At 50.7% G+C, this 17,539-nt stretch overlaps 1 protein-coding gene across 1 annotated transcript in view; it reads left to right on the top strand.

Annotated features, from left to right (window-relative positions):
- The first annotated feature begins 2,903 nt into the window (after positions 1–2,903).
- Positions 2,904–17,539, top strand: part of LOC148477798 (uncharacterized) — a 59,959-nt gene continuing 45,323 nt past the window's right edge. The window contains exons 1-2 of the mRNA XM_088456181.1: positions 2,904–3,118; positions 12,719–12,957. The gene's annotated coding sequence lies outside the window, so the exon portion shown is untranslated. The remainder of the gene's footprint in view (positions 3,119–12,718; positions 12,958–17,539) is intronic.

The following is a 17,539-nucleotide window of genomic DNA, read 5'->3' on the forward strand; positions in this document are numbered from 1 at the left end:
TGTTGGACGGCGACCGTGCCGTAGCCGTGCCGTGCCGTGTGAAAGGACCCGCTGATTCCCTGCATTTACTATATTTCACACCCACTTAAAAACCTGGCAGCTTTTTGCCGCCCGGCCAAAACCGGCCTGTGGAATAGCCCTATGGATATCTATGCTTGATCCCAGGTGACTTAATTAGCACCTCAGTCAATTTGTTTTAACCACCTGTGCTCAACCATGGACAGCTCTAAAATCTGAACTGTCGGGCTGCCTTGAGGACCGCGTTTGGGAACTTCTACCCTAATCAATTATATTCAGAGATTAAGTACTAGTACTATATATAGTCTTGATAAAGTTGGATTATGCACATGTGTTAAGGTGCCTACACACTAGACGATATTTTACACGATTCACCCGATTTCGACGCATTGGAGTTACAAATCGTGTAAAATATGTCCAAATCGTGAGTGTTCACTTACGATCATGATGCCGATGCGCGTACCCGCTGGTTGTATATTGCATCTTCAGATCTTGCCTACTGCAGGTTAAGATTTGCCAATCTCATGCACGATCTTGTGCAATAGATAGATTTTGTGCACGATAGATCTTAAGTCAGATTAGACACTTTTCAGCACCATATTGTGTCCTGGAGAGCCGGGGAACTGCCGGGGAGAGTTCATGGGAAATATTGCACCGTGAGCACATCGTATAGAGTGTAGGCACCCTGTAGCACTTCAATTGCTGTGGAACAACACATCCCAGCATCCCTTGTCACACTTTCATTGTGGGATGTGTCGTTCTGCAGCAGATGGACTGCCACAGCTTGCCGACCCGTGTTAGACCACGCAACTTTGTGAATGTATGGCTTTCAGTTACTGTTTGCATTGTTTCAATTTATTAGATACAGTTTACACAATTGTTACTGTTGAGTTGCTTTAACCTGTTAAACACTTTATTTTATATTTTCCTTTTATTTTAAAATTAGGTTTTATTTAAAAAAAAAAAAATCTTCATAATTATCTATGTGACCCCAGGTTACCTTTTCTTTTGTTGTCAGTATAAAGGTGCATAAACACACAATGATTTTTTGAACGATCAATAACGATATCGTTCAATCGTTGAAAAAAACTTTCTGAGTTAAAAACGATGAACGATTTTCGTTTATGCGCGTTCACGTTTGTAGTTCAGTCAGACTTACCAACTCAACGATTTTCAGTAAGGGAATATGCAAAAATCGTTTGTAGTTCAAAAAAAATCGTTCATTACATTTAGTAAATGAACGATTTTAGTAAACGATATTCATTCATTTTTCCCTTGAAAAAATGAATGAAAATCGAAAATCATTTACTAAAATCGTTCATTTACTAAATCGTTGTGTGTATGCAGCTTTAAGGTGTGTACACACACGATTTTTTGAACGACGTTGTTATCGTTCAATCGTTCAAAAATCGTTCAGTGTAAAACGATGAACGATTATCATTCATGCGCGTTCACGTTTGTCGATTGTAGTTTGTAGTTCAGTCAGACTGGCCAACTGAACTATTGTCAATAGAAGTTACAAATTTTTTCCTTCAACACACAGAAAATCGCTTATTATGTAAAGTAAAACCAACTACTTTGTAAAACGATTTTCGTTCACTTTTTCAAGGGAAAAACTGAACGAATATCGTTCATTACTTACATCGTTGTGTGTACACACCTTTAGTGTTCAATCTAGCTTCTTGATCAGGCAGGAGCTCCGATCATGAAAGAGGGCACATCTTCCGTGGCCTTTCGGGGGAGGGCGTGGTGTCTAGGGGACATGCTTAGCACTCACGAAGACGCTGGGCTGCCCCAAACTTTCACCGCTATGTGAACAAGATGCGCACGGCATCTATTCACCTACTGCTCCCCCCCAACTTTTCCCATAGTGTCCTACATGGAGGACAGCAGGGACAGGAAGAAGCGCTGCAGGACGTGGGGCGGGCCTGTGATAAGTAGGGCGCATCTTACCCTGTTAAAGTTTTAGAAGTGGACAGGGCATGGCGTCCTGCTGAAGCAGCCTGGCGGGAATACTAAATATACCAGCAGTACTGTCTAGCCCAGTGTTTCCCAAACTCATTTCTCAGGGAGCATTAGCAGTGCATGGTTTCCATTTTTCCTAGTTGGTGCACAGGTGTATTAATTACTGGCTGACGCATTTTAAAGGATCAACAGGTGAAGCCAATTATTTCACTTATAAGTCTGTGAGGAGACCTGGAAAACATGCACTGTAAGTGCTCCCTGAGGAATGAGTTTGGAAAACACTGATAGGCATTTGTCAAGTGCAGTTTGCATACTGTACCCCTCCATCTGATTAATGTTGAAGTTCTATTATGTGACCTCTTTCAGGAGTCTTTATTTAGAACTACTGCAGATGAGATTGTTATGAGATTTATAAAGATGTTTATAATATATGTGGTGGGACCACAGGGCTTTGGACCGTGAGGCCACACCCCTGCACCGGGTGACACAGCGGGGAAGGACGCCACTGTACATATTGATGCGGCTTTCACAGTTCCCCGTTTTTTCTTTTTTATATCAGTTTTTCCACCTTTTGGATTTTTTTTTTCCTGGTCGGATAGAATTAACTTTTCAGTTTTTATTATGTTATTTTTTTTTTTTTTTACTGTAGTTAGTTCTGCCTGCTCTCCTGCTATGTAATTACCATGGCATTTTAAGAAAAAAAATGTGCCAGGGGATTTCTCCTGGTAAAACAGGACATAAACTGGTAGAGACCTGGACATCTGAGCATTTGAAAGTGGAAACATTGTGCAAGAGATTCATCTAGATTCACTAGTCTACACTCTACAAGGAGCAGTTTCAAATACAATGAGCTGAACACAGAGAGTCTCTCTCCTCGCCCCTTCCCAGTGCAGGGCAGGCTGCTGTGATCATCCACTTCCGCATCTTGCGTTCCACATGATCATTTCTGTGCGTTCCACCTACAGGAAGTGCATGGAGACATTGGAAGTGCTGTCCGTGGAGGCGCCGGAAGTGTCATTGTGTATGGATGAACAGTAGTCCCAATTGTTTGTGTGATGAATACAATGTGTTCCCGGAGGTGAGAGGGGGGTCTGCCGCTCCGGTGATGCGTGCATGGTCCCGGTTACTTTAACAGGTGAATATAGTCATTGTTGTGCGGAACGTGATGTGGCTCAGTAAGTCCTAGCATTACCTCTGTCATGTGCAGCAGAGATAGTGCTCCACATATACTCAAACAGTAGTAGTTCCTGACATGTATTATGTAGTGTATGTATGTATATATAGAGTCTGTATGTGTATTGTGCAGTGGCATGTTGTGGATATGTACAGTAGTGTGGTGTTGCATGTAGTGGATGATATATAAAATGGGAATCAATATCAATCCCGACAGCTGCAGCCCGGCAAGGGTGAAAATCCTGATCGTTAAATAATTAAGTATCGCTAACCTTTCTCCACCTCCCCCCCTTAACCCTCCCTTAGGGGTGCCTAACACTAACCTCACCCCCCCCCTCTACTCCTAGCCTAACCCTAAATCCCCCCCAGGGAGCCCCTAACCCTCCCCCCCGCGACTGGCCGTGCCCGGCTTACCTTCAATCGGGATGCCAGGCGTCGGGATTTCGACACCTGTCATTAGACCCTTGCCGGGATTAGACAGTTGGGATGCTGACGGTCGGCATTCACACCCTCGGCATCCCGACTGCATACCATAAAATGGGTATGGTGTATAAGGTTTGGCCAGGGCCGGCAACAGAAATCTTGGGGCCTGTTACACAGATATTTCTGGGTTCCCCCCCCCCCCCCCTCGAGCCCGACCCCTTGCCGATTCCAGCAGTGACAGCCCCAAGTAGTAAGACCCCTGTGATGCCCCTGTAGTGCCCCCAGTAGTAAGGCCCCTGTAATACCCACTGTAGTGTTCCCAGTAGTAAGGTCCCTGCAATTCCCCCTGTAGTGCCCCCATATTATGCCCCCAGTAGTAAGGCCCCTGTAATGCCCCCATATTATGCCCCCAGTACCGTAGTAAGGCCCCTGTAGTGCCTCCAGTAGTAAGGCCCCTGTAATGCCCCCAGTAGTAAGGCCCCTGTAGAGCCCCCATATTATGCCCCCAGTAGTAAGGTCCCTGTAGGTCCCCCATATTATGCCCCCAGTAGTAAGGCCCCTGTAGTGCCCCCAGTAGTAAGGCCCCTGTAGAGCCCCCATATTATGCTCCCAGTAGTAAGGCCCCTGTAGTTCCCCCATATTATGCCCCCAGTAGTAAGGCCCCTGTAGAGACCCCAGTAGTAAGGTCCCTGTAGTTCCCCCATATTATGCCCCCAGTAGTAAGGCCCCTGTAGTGCCCCCATATTATGCCCCCAGTAGTAAGGCCCCTGTAGAGCCCCCATATTATGCTCCCAGTAGTAAGGCCCCTGTAGAGCCCCCATATTATGCTCCCAGTAGTAAGGCCCCTGTAGTTCCCCCATATTATGCCCCCAGTAGTAAGGCCCCTGTAGTGCCCCCAGTAGTAAGGCCCCTGTAGTGCCCCCATATTATGCCCCCAGTAGTAAGGCCCCTGTAGAGCCCCCCTGTAGTGCCCCCAGTAGTAAGGCCCCTGTAGTGCCCCCAGTAGTAAGGCCCCTGTAGTGCCCCCAGTAGTAAGGCCCCTGTAGTGCCCCCTGTAGTAAGGCCCCTGTAGTGCCCCCAGTAGTAAGGCCCCTGTAGTGCCCCCCAGTAGTAAGGCCCCTGTAGTGCCCCCATATTATGCCCCCTGTAGTAAGGCCCCTGTAGAGCCCCCATATTATGCCCCCAGTAGTAAGGCCCCTGTAGTGCCCCCAGTAGTAAGGCCCCTGTAGTGCCCCCAGTAGTAAGGCCCCTGTAAGGCCCCCATATTATGCCCCCAGTAGTAAGGCAGGCCCCTGTAATGCCCCCACTAGTAAGCCCCCCACCGACATACACACAAAAAAATAAATACTTACCTTAAACCCCGCTCCAGTGCCTGCTGCCGTCCGTCCCCGGTGCCCGCTCCTCTGAACTATGGGAGTGACGTCATGATGTCACTCCCATAGTGCACTGCAGGACCTGGAAGGCGGAGCTCAGGAGTGAGCTCCGGCTGCCGCTGGCGCCGGGGGGGAAGAGAAGGAGCCGGGCGCCCGCTGGTAACACAATCTCAGCGGGCGCCCGGCAAATGGAGGGTGCAGGGGGTGCGATCGCTGGGCCGGCGGGCACCATAGCAACCGCACCCCCTGCACCCTCCGTAGTTACGCCATTCCCCTGAACCCTTTTTTTTTTTTTTTTTATATATATATATATATATATATATATATATATATAACGTCTACATAATGGGGGTAATGTGTGATCAGGGAGTTTGCTAGACTCTTCAGGGAGATTGTTACTTTTTCAGGGAGTCTCCCTGGCAATCAGGGAGAGTTGGCAAGTATGATGGCATGCACTGCATGATATGTAGGGGGCGATTCAGTTTGGCACATTGTTGGATAGCCCCAGGAATTAGTTCCCGGACCTATACAATCGACTGCGCTGTTAAGTCCGATTACATGATTTCTGTGTGCGCAAGCAGAAATATGACTTAAGTGCCGGCCGTGATGCTGTTTTCCGGCTTAGCACGCCGCTAATAGCCTCGCGGCTGGCACTTTAGTCGGAGAATGCCGGTTACCGCAACTAAACACCCAGCTTAAGGCACGGTAACCGTCATTCTTCGACTTAAATGGTTCTAGTTGGATTTAACAGAGCGGTCAATTGGATAGCACTGGGAGCTCCTCCCTGGGGCTATACAACATCGTGCTCAGTTGAGTCGCCCCTATACTGGCCATAGGGTATGTAGGTGAGAATCCAATCCATAGCAATGGCCGGGAAGTGGCCTGAACAGTCCAGCAATGGCATTTCTACTTCAGGGTCCATAGGGGGTCCACAGGGTTGACCTTGGGGGTATAGGTTGGGAACCAAATCCGGGCACCACGCAGTTAAAGCTTTTAGCTCCCAGGATGCACTTGGGTCCACTCTCCCTATAACCCCAGCCAGAGGCACCTCAGTTTAAGTTGGTGCCCGGCCGGAGTTGGGTCACCGTTACTGCAGGGGGGCTGCTTAGCAGCCCCTAAGCTTAAAAGAGTTTTATTTTATTATTTTTTACTACTCTTCAGAGCGGCAGCATCAGACTGTCCAATGGACGTCTGAGCTGCCGCTCCTACACCCCGCCGGCGCTGCGACGCCAGTACAGATCTGGGGATCGCAGCGGGACCCCAGAGTCTGTACTAGCCGGGCTCTGGAGGAATCCCTGGGCTGCTGCCGGATCGACGGGGACAGGTAAGTCGTGTGGTCACCGCTTGCGGTGATCCACGTGTGAATATGCAGCCTTATGCCTCCGGTCTCTGGGGACAGACCGGAGGTGCTAGCGGTGGCGGCGGGCTCCCCCTCCATGGAGGCATACCCCGCGTGTCCACAGCCCACCAGGGATTATAGCGGCAGCGAGAGCCGGCATCCCGGGGGGTTAATTGCTAGCCAGGGGAGGAAGCCTTCCCTGTCTAGCGGCTCCTCCCCTCAGCTCAGCGCGCCTTTCAATAATACAGTCTGGCGTCGCTGAGCTGCTTCCTCCGCGGGCCACGCTTCTTCTGAGGTCTCCAGTGGCCATTTTCTCTCTGTGGTGCTGCAGAACTCTTAGGATGTCAGTGAGCCCACTCCCCCTGCGTACCTGGCCATTTTGGGTGAGTGTACACAGCGCTATAGCCTTCCCAGACACTGAATATGGGCAGTTGAATGTAGCGACATTGTGCAGTATATTATATGTCATGCTTATGTATGTATATATATTTTTCTGCATTGTATGTGACTTATGCTAGTGCTGACTGTCTGCTTTTTCTCTCACCTGTCAGTGTATATCTATCCCTTTTCTTTATCTGCCCTAATACAGGTGTACCTGGGGTAGTTCTGAGACCTCACATATATATATTTGTTAATATCTGTGAGGTTTGTCACATACTGTTGCGTGCTGCACGTTGCCATATTTTAGATGGAACTGTGAGTTGCATACGCTGATAATGGGTCCCTGCAGCTAATCTTAGCGTCAGTCAGGACCGGTATGGCGCTGCTTAATATTTCCGTCAAGATAGTCAGATATATCTGACCAGGAGATTGCACACGATACTGCACCCATTATTGCTATCCTGCAAGTCATAGCCTGCAGGAATTAGTGCGGAGGATTTTAACTCAGAAAGGTTTATGTATGCGGCACCATCTGGTGCGGGGCCCCTTGCACGACCCCCTTAAAGGGCGGTTTATTTCTCAGGATCCTCTCCTTTGAGGATCGCCGGGCGGGCCCCATTGTCGTCACTCGCTTGGAGTTACTTCACCATACTGCCCTTTAGAACTCGGGGTAATTCGCAATTTCTTGCAATTTACCCCTGTGCAACAGACTGTCGCTCCCCGCCGGGGTTTTTCACAGTACATGAATTACCTCCGATACCACATCGGTCTGTCATTCCCCTTGCAGGGATTACCACAACGGCCACCCTGGTGGATGTCGTTTTATAGAAATACTAATTGGCGTGATATACGCCTTGTGGTTACTGACCAGTGGCTCTGCCGTGAACTGGATGGTATATTCGGCTCTTTCCCTCTCACATGGGGGGAGCCGATTTCAAGTATTATTATCCCTGCTTTGGGGCTGGTAGCCAGGTTCATTCTGGATATAGAGAATGTCGATCCTGCACCTTTATCATACATCTCCCGTTTTCTGCCCAGCGGGTGGATCTCATAGCGGGAGTCTGGCTGTCGCCAGATACGAGGAGTCACAAAGGCCTCCTGTTTCCCATTCCCTGAGGGTCCTCACAAGTAATGGAAATCCCCTTCTGGGATGGATTTGTATGTTAATCATCGGGTTACAGACATTAATACGCCTCCCATCCCGGCCTGGACGGATTTTACGGATCCGTAGGTGGTAACTTTGCCTGAAATCAATGTACTCGTTTTCAGGGCCTGTTGCCCGTCCTACCATGGCCATCGCATGGTGATGCATTTGTGACGTTTTTCCCCTCCAACACGTCCTGAGGTTCAAATATCTTTTGCCGCTCACATAAAATATGCAGTGGTCATATGTGGGATTACCTCATGGGATGCCGGTCTTCTAACTTTCAGGGTTTCGGCGGCGTCTGTATCCGCCGCAGTACCCTATGGCTGCGTTATGGGAAAGCAGAGGTGCACACTCCTTCCATGGGGAAGATCTTGTTTGGTCCTGACCTTGACAAGATCGTTGCATCATTGGCAGTATCACTAATGGGGAGATACCGTCTTTAGCTACTCCCACTACATTCGGACTAACTCTGTTAAGTCTTTTTGTCCTCAGGGTCAGCCTAAAGGCCTGTTTTTTCCTAGGCTGTCGGCCTCCATGGGGGCCACCATATCCAGTACCGAGCAGTCCTGGACTTCCGGACGACCCTGTTTCTACACCTGAGGATATACCCTCAGCCTGACGGGACAGGTCTACATCTGGGGAATTTCCAGAGTGAGGTACTGATTCTCAACGGCCTCTCATTGCTCAGGCAGCCTCCTCACAGGCATTGTTACACGGGCCCTTCTTCAGACCTGATCAGGGCCTTACAATCCCAGAAAGCTATACAGTCTTTGTGGTAAGCAGAGCTATTTCGGCCAACCTCACTATCTCAGTGAGGGACTGGTTGTTCTACTTTCTTTCTGGGGCGGTGACCGACTGGTCCTCATTTGCCTATACTCTGTCTCAAATCCCTGAATCAGATTCCAACGGTGCCTGGACTCAGGTGGAATCGTCCATGCTCCATCATCCGACGTTTGGAACCTGGGGATTTTAGGGTATATCTGAGTATTCAGGATGCGTACCTACGGGTACGTACAGAGCCATCTCATCAGCATGGGTTCAGGTTTGCTGTGCCACAGCAACACTTGTAAGTATCAGGCTCTGCCTTTTGGGACTGTCCTCAACTCCACCGGGGTTTACCAGCCTTTCTGACAGTTCACCTGTTCAGGGTATCCGAATGCTCCTTTCTCTGGACGGTCTCCTGCTTTTAGCAGGATCACCAAGGTACTTTACCGCCAGGTCAGGATAACCGTGGCTTCTTCCCGGCACAGATAATTAGTCAACGGAGAAAAAGTCCTCCCTACATCCCTCACAGGGTTTTCTTCATCTGGGAGCACTGCTGGATTCTCAGACTCTGAGAATTTTTCTGGCGTAAGACAAGATCTCCACTCTTCAACTTGGAGTGTGCGGATATCTACGCATTCGACATATGTCATTACTCTTTGTGATGCGCGGTCTACCAGAGTGTCTACCTTTTTGGTAGGGTGGAATGTGCTCAGTTCCATTCCAGGCCTTGCCATAATTGACTCCCCTCCAGATGGATCGAATTTTTCCCATCGGATCGCTGTTCGAACGATGATACTTTCTCCGGAGGCGAGTTGGTCTCTGTCCGGGTGGCTATGGCCATCTCGTCCAGGGTGTTCTTTGCTACAGACAGTGTCTGGTCCGCATTCGTTTCGGGGCAGTTGGACGTCTGTCGTTTCTGCCCTGCCACTTAACTTGTTGATACTTTAGGCTGTCTTGGACCTTCACTCTGGCCTAACCCATATGTCACGGTAAACCTGAATAGGTTCAGTCCGACAGTGTCACAACAGTGACTTCCATCTAGGCAACACTGGTAGTTGGGTGGCAATGTCAGGTATGTCATCCATTCTGACATAGTCCAAGGGTCTTCTCCTGGCCAACTCTGCAGTGTTTATTCCCGGAGCTCTACATTGGGAAGCGGGCTTCCTCAGCCGTTGCGACGTGCATCCCGGGGACTAGTCTCTTCTCCAAGAGAGGTTTCAACTCCTGGTGAGCAGAGGGGGCCTCCCTGAGGGGATTGATCCTCATGGCCTTCTGACTTGATCACACATTACCGGTGTTACAGTCCAGCTCCAGGAGTACTGAAGCTACCTTCAGTGACTCTTTGTCAGTGAAGTGGTCCTTCCACTTTGTGTACCTGTGTCCTCCGGTCTCCCTTCTTCCTCGAGGTCTTCGGAAGTTTAATTCGAGACGGAGGGGCTTTCCTTCTGGGGGCTCCAGTTCGTCCCAGACATCACTGGTACTAAGATTTTCGGAGTCTCCTCATCGATACTCCGTTCCTACTGCTTCACTATCTGGACCTGTTGTCTCAGGGTCCTTGTTTTTCCCTGGACCTGGATCGTTTATCTTTGACTGCGCCCCTACTGTGGTCCTAGGGCTTCCCTGGCTCTGTCTTCATTGAGATGTTTAGAGCAGATAGGCCAGACTTTGCTGAGATCTGCCACGGACTGTGGCATACATAATTCTTTTGGTATCGTACCTGTCGATACGATCCTCCGGTGTCCAGGATTTTCAGATATTCTGGCATTCCTTCCGGCTGGCTTGGGTTTCACCCTTGGCCTGGCCTTCCTGACAGTGCGGATCTCTACACTGTCGGTATGGTTAAGATATGGAATTGCTCCACTCTGGTATCCAGTTCATCCTTTGGAGTGTTTTCTGGATTATGCCTCCACTTGTCCTCCCTAGGGACTCCTGGGGAGTTAGTAGTGGTTCTTTGTTCCCTCCGGGGACAGTCAATGGAACCGCTGGTTGTGATAGCCATTACATGGTCTATTGTTTAAGCTCTCTCTCTCTGTGTGTGTTTAAATCAACCAGGAGAGTGTCTGAATTGGGAGCGTTCTCATGTGGCTCCCTCTTCTGGAGGGCATCATGTCAGGGTGTGAGTTGCTCTCGCCCTGTATTTCTTCTTAGAGTGGTTTTTAGGTTCCATATTATTCTGGAACTTATGGTACGGCCATTCAGTCAGCAGTCTTCTCGGCTGGTGTGGCCTCATTGACTGTGGTCCGGCCTCTTTGGCTTTATATGATCCGTTCAAGTTCCTTATGGTATTCGGACTCCTTATTGGTGGTCTGCGGTTTCTGGTTTTCACAGGAAACGATGGCCGGCCTATAATGAAATGTTGGCTGGATGGCCTCGTATGTCTTCCTCAGGGGCCTACCCATGGGTAGGCATTTCTGTCGTTGAGGCTTGTTTTTTCTCGGGCCATGTAACCCTCGTGGGCGGCTCGTTGTGGCGCCTCGGCTGTTTTGCCTTACTAGGTGTCCACGTGGTCTTCTGTCCATACCTTTTTAAGGTTCTAGGCATTGGTTTCCTTTGCCTCTCAGGATGCTTCCTTTTTGGCGACGGATTCTCCTCTCAGCACAGGAGCGTCCCCACCCTTGGTTGAACTGCTTTGGGACATCCCCAAGGTCAACCCTGTGGACCCCCTATGGACCCTGAAGTAGAAAACAAGAGATATGGTAAGAACTTACCTTTGTTATCTCTGTTTCTACGAAGTCCATAGGGTCCACAGGGCGCCCACCCTGACGCACCTGGCTTCATATGGGCTGTGTTACTGGTCACCGGTTTCCCGTCTCCTTTTCTGTGAGTATGGTTCTAGAGTGTTCCAGTTTTCTCTCTCTTTTTCTCTCCTCCTCCGGCCTTTGGCTACTTACAAACTGAGGTGCCTCTGGCTGGGGGGTGGGGTTATAGGGAGAGTGGACCCAAGTGCATCCTGGGAGCTAAAAGCTTTAACTGCGTGGTGCCCGGATTTGGTTCCCAACCTATACCCCCAAGGTCAACCCTGTGGACCCTATGGACTTCATAGAAACAGAGATAACAAAGGTAAGTTCTTACCATATCTCTTGTTTTTGCTGCCAGTATATGGTTCCCTTACCGTACTGGTGTCACTTCACGCCCATGAATTGAAGCGCTCCCATAACGTGTAGTGTATTGTTTGTATCATACAGTAGATTATCTGTGCTTTAAAGAGCCTTTATTAATATTACAATATAGAGGGTAAAATTAAAAATGCTAAATAAAACCTCAAACGTTTTCTTTTACGCAAGCTTACTTTAAGATTATGGCGCCTATTTATCATTTATTTTTCATAAAACTATGCAGAACCTGCCGTGTGGGCATCATTTAATGTATCACGGCTATGTAACAACACCCTATTGCCTGCAAAAGTCTTAACTACCTCTGCAGACAGCTGTACCTTTTTATTATCAATGGGGATTGAAGTCTGGCCCCTATGTACCAATGGCGTAAACAGCATTATGCTATGGAGGCATTGTCGAAGGAAAGAGATCTTAGAATTTCCCTCCCGCAACTTTCGTCCGACTCTAGTAACTGACACTGTGCACATGGGGTAATTATTGCAGTGTCGGATGCATGGAGCAGTTATCGTAGTGCATAGACTCCTCTGATACCCGAGAGAAGGTTACTCTTAGGGACAGCAGTTATTGCTACCGCTGTCCCTGAGAGTTACAATTTAGTACATACTGTAGTGGGGATAATCATGTAAAATAATAATCTCTTGCAGCCATGTACAATGAAAACCAAATTGCGGCACTTCTGAGATTTTTAGTTCATATGCCCCTAGGGCATGGGTCTTCAACCTTTGGCCCTCCAGCTGCTGTGGAACTACAGATCCCAGGATGCTCTGCCACAGTTTTAGCATGCTGTTATATCAAAATGGTGGCAGGACATGCTGGGATGTGTAGTTCCACAGCAGCTGGAGGGCCAAAGGTTGAAGACCCCTGCCCTAGGGCTTTCACTCGACACAAATTGTGTTTTTACACATTACCTGTATTTAACATTGGATTATTTAGATTGTTTTTTTTTTTTTTTTTTTAGATTAAATGTAAAAATATATTGTATTTTTTTTTTTCTTGTTATGTGAATCGGCTGTTTCAGCTTATTGGTGGTTTGTAAACTACAAGTATAAGGCCTCTTAAGAAGAGAAGAGCTGTGCTTGAAACAAGTTGGACAATCATCAGTCCAGTCCGCAGTCCTGGCTTCATCATTGCGATTTGTGGCTCTTGTCCAACTGCTTCATACATACAATCGGGAGCATTGAGGCTGTCCCAGGAGACCACTGTAACACACCCAAGGAATAAGGGACAAGCGTTCCCTCCGGGCACACAGAGGAGCTGGTAAAATTTCACATCTGCTGTTGATTGAAATATGTTTACTTAAATATTTAAATTGTAATAAAGATTGTGTTACTGACCCCTGCACGTACCCTGCTTCCCCTGCAGATCACCATCTAGCAGATTTAAAAAATAAAAAACAAATTCTGTTTGGGACCAAAAATAGTTTGCTGGAAAATAGGAAAATAAAATCCCTGTGTGGTTGTTAGCTGACATGCAGCTCAGGTGACTCCTATGTGTGCAGCTACAGGTCACGCTGCGGACTGATCTGTGAGAGTAATGATAATGTAGATACATAGAAGTGAAATTGAGGCAATACTTTAGTTCGCATGGTTTTGATTGTAGAGAGAATGCTTGTAATGTGTGTGAAGGCAGCATGGGGTAATTATTGCAGTGTAATGTGTGTGATAGCAGCATGGGGTAATTATTGCAGTGTAGTGTGTGACGGCAGCATTGGATAATTATTACAGTGTAATGTGTCTGACGGCAGCATGGGGTAATTATTACAGTGTAATGTGTCTGACGGCAGCATGGGGTAATTATTACAGTGTAATGTGTCTGAAGGCAGCATGGGGTAATTATTGCAGTGTAATGTGACGGCAGTATGGGGTAATTATTGCAGTGTAGTGTCTGACAGCAGCATGGGGTAATTATTGCAGTGTAATCTGACGGCAGTATGGGGTAATTATTGCAGTGTAATCTGACGGCAGCATTGGGTAATTATTGCAGTGTAGTGTGAGACGGCAGCATGGGGTAATTATTACAGTGTAATGTGTGACGGCAGCACGGGGTAATTATAGCAGTGTAGTGTGTGACAGTATTGGGTAATTATTACAGTGTAATGTGTGACAGTATTGGGTAATTATTACAGTGTAATGTGTGACAGTATTGGGTAATTATTACAGTGTAATATGTGACAGTATTGGGTAATTATTACAGTGTAATGTGTGACGGCAGCATTGGGTAATTGTTACAGTGTAATGTGTGACGGCAGCATGGGGTAATTATTGCAGTGTAATGTGTGATGGCAGCATTGGGTAATTATTGCAGTGTAATGTGTGATGGCAGCATGGGGTAATTATTGCAGTGTAATGTGTGATGGCAGCATGGGGTAATTATTGCAGTGTAATGTGTGATGGCAGCATTGGGTAATTATTGCAGTGTAATGTGTGATGGCAGCATGGGGTAATTATTACAGTGTAATGTGTGACGGCAGCATGGGGTAATTATTACAGTGTAATGTGTGACGGCAGCATGGGGTAATTATTGCAGTGTAATGTGTGACGGCAGCATGGGGTAATTATTGCAGTGTAATGTGTGATGGCTGCATGGGGTAATTATTGCAGTGCAAAGTGTGTCGGCAGCATGGGGTAACAATTGTTGTAGTGTAGGGTGTGGTGGCAGCAGGGGGCAATTGTTGCAATAGGGAGCAATTGTTGCAGTATACGGTGTGATGGCAGCAAGGGGCAATTGTTGCAGTGCTGGGAAAGCAGGCAGAGGGGAGTCAGGTGAGGGTGCAGGGAAGGAGTAGTGGGGACAGTGCTGGGAGAGCAGGCAGAGGGGAGTCGGGTGAGGGTGCAGGGAAGGAGTAGTGGGGACAGTGCTGGGAGACCAGGCAGAGGGGAGTCAGGTGAGGGTGCAGGGAAGGAGTAGTTGGGACAGTGCTGGGAGACCAGGCAGAGGGGAGTCAGGTGAGAGTGCAGGGAAGGAGTAGTGGGGACAGTGCTGGGAGACCAGGCAGAGGGGAGTCAGGTGAGAGAGCAGGGAAGGAGTAGTGGGGACAGGGCTGGGAGACCAGGCAGAGGGGAGTCAGGTGAGGGTGCAGGGAAGGAGTAGTGGGGACAGTGCTGGGAGACCAGGCAGAGGGGAGTCAGGTGAGGGTGCAGGGAAGGAGTAGTGGGGACAGTGCTGGGAGACCAGGCAGAGGGGAGTCAGGTGAGGGTGCAGGGAAGGAGTAGTGGGGACAGTGCTGGGAGACTAGGCAGAGGGGAGTCAGGTGAGGGTGCAGGGAAGGAGTAGTGGGGACAGTGCTGGGAGACCAGGCAGAGGGGACTCAGGTGAGGGTGCAGGGAAGGAGTAGTGGGGACAGTGCTGGGAGACCAGGCAGAGGGGAGTCAGGCGAGGGTGCAGGGAAGGAGTAGTGGGGACAGTGCTGGGAGACCAGGCAGAGGGGAGTCAGGTGAGAGAGCAGGGAAGGAGTAGTGGGGACAGTGCTGGGATACCAGGCAGAGGGGAGTCAGGCGAGGGTGCAGGGAAGGAGTAGTGGGGACAGTGCTGGGATACCAGGCAGAGGGGAGTCAGGTGAGGGTGCAGGGAAGGAGTAGTGGGGACAGTGCTGGGAGAGCAGGCAGAGGGGAGTCGGGTGAGGGTGCAGGGAAGGAGTAGTGGGGACAGTGCTGGGAGACCAGGCAGAGGGGAGTCAGGTGAGGGTGCAGGGAAGGAGTAGTTGGGACAGTGCTGGGAGACCAGGCAGAGGGGAGTCAGGTGAGAGTGCAGGGAAGGAGTAGTGGGGACAGTGCTGGGAGACCAGGCAGAGGGGAGTCAGGTGAGAGAGCAGGGAAGGAGTAGTGGGGACAGGGCTGGGAGACCAGGCAGAGGGGAGTCAGGTGAGGGTGCAGGGAAGGAGTAGTGGGGACAGTGCTGGGAGACCAGGCAGAGGGGAGTCAGGTGAGGGTGCAGGGAAGGAGTAGTGGGGACAGTGCTGGGAGACCAGGCAGAGGGGAGTCAGGTGAGGGTGCAGGGAAGGAGTAGTGGGGACAGTGCTGGGAGACTAGGCAGAGGGGAGTCAGGTGAGGGTGCAGGGAAGGAGTAGTGGGGACAGTGCTGGGAGACCAGGCAGAGGGGACTCAGGTGAGGGTGCAGGGAAGGAGTAGTGGGGACAGTGCTGGGAGACCAGGCAGAGGGGAGTCAGGCGAGGGTGCAGGGAAGGAGTAGTGGGGACAGTGCTGGGAGACCAGGCAGAGGGGAGTCAGGTGAGAGAGCAGGGAAGGAGTAGTGGGGACAGTGCTGGGATACCAGGCAGAGGGGAGTCAGGCGAGGGTGCAGGGAAGGAGTAGTGGGGACAGTGCTGGGATACCAGGCAGAGGGGAGTCAGGCGAGGGTGCAGGGAAGGAGTAGTGGAGACAGTGCTGGGCGACCAGGCAGAGGGGAGTCAGGTGAGGTGCAGGGAAGGAGTAGTGGAGACCGTACTGGGAGAGCAGGCAGAGGGGAGTCAGGTGAGAGTGCAGGGCAAGTGTAGTGGGGACAGTGCTGGGAGACCAGGCAGAGGGGAGTCAGGCGAGGGTGCAGGGAAGGAGTAGTGGGGACAGTGCTGGGAGACCAGGCAGAGGGGAGTCAGGTGAGAGTGGAGGGAAGGAGTAGTGGGGACAGTGCTGGGAGACCAGGCAGAGGGGAGTCAGGCGAGGGTGCAGGGAAGGAGTAGTGGGGACAGTGCTGGGAGAGCAGGCAGAGGGGAGTCAGGCGAGGGTGCAGGGAAGGAGTAGTGGGGACAGTGCTGGGAGACCAGGCAGAGGGGAGTCAGGCGAGAGTGCAGGGAAGGAGCAGTGGGGACAGTGCTGGGAGACCAGGCAGAGGGGAGTCAGGTGAGAGTGCAGGGAAGGAGTAGTGGGGACAGAGCTGGGAGACCAGGCAGAGGGGAGTCAGGCGAGAGTGGAGGGAAGGAGTAGTGGGGACAGTGCTGGGAGACCAGGCAGAGGGGAGTCAGGCGAGGGTGCAGGGAAGGAGTAGTGGGGACAGTGCTGGGAGACCAGGCAGAGGGGAGTCAGGCGAGGGTGCAGGGAAGGAGTAGTGGGGACAGTGCTGGGAGAGCAGGCAGAGGGGAGTCAGGCGAGGGTGCAGGGAAGGAGTAGTGGGGACAGTGCTGGGAGAGCAGGCAGAGGGGAGTCAGGTGAGAGTGCAGGGAAGGAGTAGTGGGGACAGTGCTGGGAGACCAGGCAGAGGGGAGTCAGGTGAGAGTGGAGGGAAGGAGTAGTGGGGACAGTGCTGGGAGACCAGGCAGAGGGGAGTCAGGCGAGGGTGCAGGGAAGGAGTAGTGGGGACAGTGCTGGGAGAGCAGGCAGAGGGGAGTCAGGCGAGGGTGCAGGGAAGGAGCAGTGGGGACAGTGCTGGGAGACCAGGGAGAGGGGAGTCAGGTGAGAGTGGAGGGAAGGAGTAGTGGGGACAGTGCTGGGAGACCAGGCAGAGGGGAGTCAGGTGAGGGTGCAGGGAAGGAGTAGTTGGGACAGTGCTGGGAGACCAGGCAGAGGGGAGTCAGGCGAGGGTGCAGGGAAGGAGTAGTGGGCACAGTGCTGGGAGACCAGGCAGAGGGGAGTCAGGTGAGAGTGGAGGGAAGGAGTAGTGGGCACAGTGCTGGGAGACCAGGCAGAGGGGAGTCAGGTGAGGTGCAGGGAAGGAGTAGTGGAGACAGTACTGGGAGAGCAGGCAGAGGGGAGCCAGGTGAGAGTGCAGAGAAGGAGTAGTGGGGACAGTGCTGGGAGACCAGGCAGAGGGGAGTCAGGTGAGGTGCAGGGAAGGAGTAGTGGGGACCGTGCTGGGAGACCAGGCAGCTGTGAGTCAGGTGAGAGTGCAGGGAAGGAGTAGTGGAGAC

Source organism: Taudactylus pleione, unplaced genomic scaffold (genome assembly GCF_031769625.1).
Source record: "Taudactylus pleione unplaced genomic scaffold, aTauple2 ptg000689l, whole genome shotgun sequence".
In the NCBI taxonomy this organism is placed as follows: domain Eukaryota; kingdom Metazoa; phylum Chordata; class Amphibia; order Anura; family Myobatrachidae; genus Taudactylus; species Taudactylus pleione.